The sequence below is a fragment of the Sinocyclocheilus rhinocerous genome, unplaced genomic scaffold (assembly GCF_001515625.1).
Source record: "Sinocyclocheilus rhinocerous isolate Xijiao unplaced genomic scaffold, SAMN03320098_v1.1 scaffold315, whole genome shotgun sequence".
NCBI lineage: Eukaryota > Metazoa > Chordata > Actinopteri > Cypriniformes > Cyprinidae > Sinocyclocheilus > Sinocyclocheilus rhinocerous.
Genome location: NW_015630423.1, coordinates 173,909 through 176,552, shown reverse-complemented (window position 1 = coordinate 176,552; position 2,644 = coordinate 173,909). Strand labels below are relative to the sequence as shown.

The following is a 2,644-nucleotide window of genomic DNA, read 5'->3' as shown; positions in this document are numbered from 1 at the left end:
CTCATGCTTTAAAGCCTTGCCGGTTAAACTTTTTATTCCATGCTGTTCTAACATGTGCTTATTCAGAGCGCGTACACCCGAAGCGTGCATACACTAAAAGGCCGGTCAAACAGCACCTGATTACTTAGTTATCTTAATTATCGTTTGATTGCGCTAATACTGTCAAAAACAAACAAGGGTTACATATAAACACAGTTAATCATGTCTAAAGTGAAAGTTAACAGTTGAGAGAAAAACAGATGCGTGCAGCTCTTAAAGCGGCAGTACTAAACATGCTGCCGCTTGTCATTAAAGGGATAGTTCACCCAAAAATTTAAATTCTGTCATTATTTACTCAGTCATGGTGTACCAAACATTTATTAATTTTTATTTATTCTTGTGCTGAACACAAAATAAAATATTTTGAATAATGTGGGTAACCAAACAGTTGCTGGACCCCACTGACTTTAATAGTAGGGGGAAAAAAATTTAAGTCACTGGTGACCAGCAACTGTTTAGTTTCCCACATTCTTCAAAATAACTTTTTATGTTTAACAGAAGAAAGAAACTCATTCAGGTTTATAACAACTTGAGAGTGAGTAAATGATGACACAATTTTAATTTTTGGGTGAACTATTTTTTTAATGTTAATAAAATAAAACGCAAAGAGAAAAATAACTCGCTGCTCTTGACTGAAGAACTTGTTGCTAAAGTTAGTTGCTAAAGTTCAGCGGTAATAAAATAACTTGAAATTTTCAACTTTTCACTTATCTTTTTGCACCAAATAGTATCGATAACAGTATCAATAAGTACCGGTATCGATAAGCAGTATTGGTATCGGTATCGATAAAATGAAAACGATACCCATCCCTAGTTATGATAGTTGATGAATAAAACAAACGTTCTTTTATCAACATAAAGATTTTAGGTTAGAATTTATATTGTAATATACAAGAAATTTGTACAGTATATTAGGTACCTAATAAAGTTTTTCACCATTTATAATAGGGCTGTGCGATTTGGGGGAAAATATCAAATTGCGATTTTTTTTGACAGATATTGCGATTGCGATTTGATTTGTGATTTTAAATTTGCAAAGTCAAGCTTCAGCTCAATATTGCCAATAATGTGCAGCACAGTATGGGTATCATTACCCTGCTGAAAAAAACAATAGAAACCATCACAGAAATTCGTATAGTTTCCATTAAACCATTACAAAATTCCTTTTTGTTTTGGGCATTATTCCAATAGGAATTACTGTTGTTCTATTGGTTGCCATCTGCCAGATTACATCCCACCAATAGAATCCATCAAATAGACACCATTATAGGTTACATTAAAACCAATACAATTCCCATTATAACCCTGAAACCCATTACATTTGTTATTGTGTTTTGGGAGGGGTACTATTGTTTTTTTTTTCAGCAGGCAAGATTATAATGGTATAACTACTTTTACAGAATTAACTTAATTACTGAATTTCACAGAAAATATTTGTTTATTTTTTATAAATAAAGAACTGTATTTCTTAAGTCAATTATTAAAGTATTACATTGATTTATTCATTTTAAGTATTTGGGATTTTAAGAACAAGTGGAAAATGTGCTGAATGTTTCATTTCATCCAAGTGAAATTAGCAAGCAGTTAGACTGAATTTACATTCGTTTTAAACGCGGAGCCAGGCGCGAGTCGACACAGGTTGCGCCAAGCCTCATCCATACTGCCAGATGCGCTCATGGAGACTTGCGGAGCCGGGTGCGAGTATAAATGAGCATTACGAGACAGGCTCGCCGCGTGGGGCAGAGGGGAGCGAGTATGAGAAGCATTCACAGACACAGGCTGTGTGCGCGTTCTTCTGAATTGGGAATAGCGAACATGCATCATAAACTTATTTCAAATTAATCTGTTGGGGAGATAAAATGTGTAAGATAACGTTCACGTACTAACAAAAACATCTAAGAATGTATCTTTTATTCTCCAGTACTGAAAACAGAACCGATACGGGAGCTTTTGATATGCGCTGTGACGCAGCTCTTGGAAATTACCTTTTTTGTTCGTTGTCTGTCATTTCGAAGCTTAAGTTGCATACGTTTTTCTTTAGTTTTAATTTGCCTAACTATCGATCTGACCCTGTAGACGCCATAATCCCACTCTGTCTCTCTCCTGTCCCGCTTTCCATTTTTTTTTTTAATGGTGGGTGTTTACGCAGTTGGCTAGAGCAGTGCTGATTGGGGAGAACGGAGGTGCGCTCACTCTATTGGTTAGTAAGACTGCAACTCAAGGCTGGCAGTCATGCATATGCTCTGGAACAGAGTAATATCGCGTCCATATCGCAGGCTTTGCGATTAGGAAATCGCAACGTCTCAAATCGCGATTTCGATTCGATTTCAATTAATCGCACAGCCCTAATTTATAATCACTTTCTTACTCTCACTAGATCATTTTAATGGTCCTGTGGTGTGACACATGAATTTTTTTAAATGTATCTTGTAGTCTATAAATTAAAATTAAAAATGCAAATTTTCCGGCATGAAACGGAAGTAGCTATTGTCTTTTTTTCCCTACTGTGACGTCTATCCGAGTGAAACGGCATCTGAAATGAGAGTGCGGGACTTGATTTCGTCCTTCAGGAATTGATTGGATCGTTGGAAGGTGGGGCATTGCT

General features: G+C 36.2%; 1 protein-coding gene across 1 annotated transcript in view; it reads left to right on the top strand.

The window, feature by feature from the left end:
* Window positions 1-2,644, top strand: part of LOC107740366 (sacsin-like) — a 34,469-nt gene that overhangs the window by 7,357 nt on the left and 24,468 nt on the right. The window lies entirely within an intron of this gene.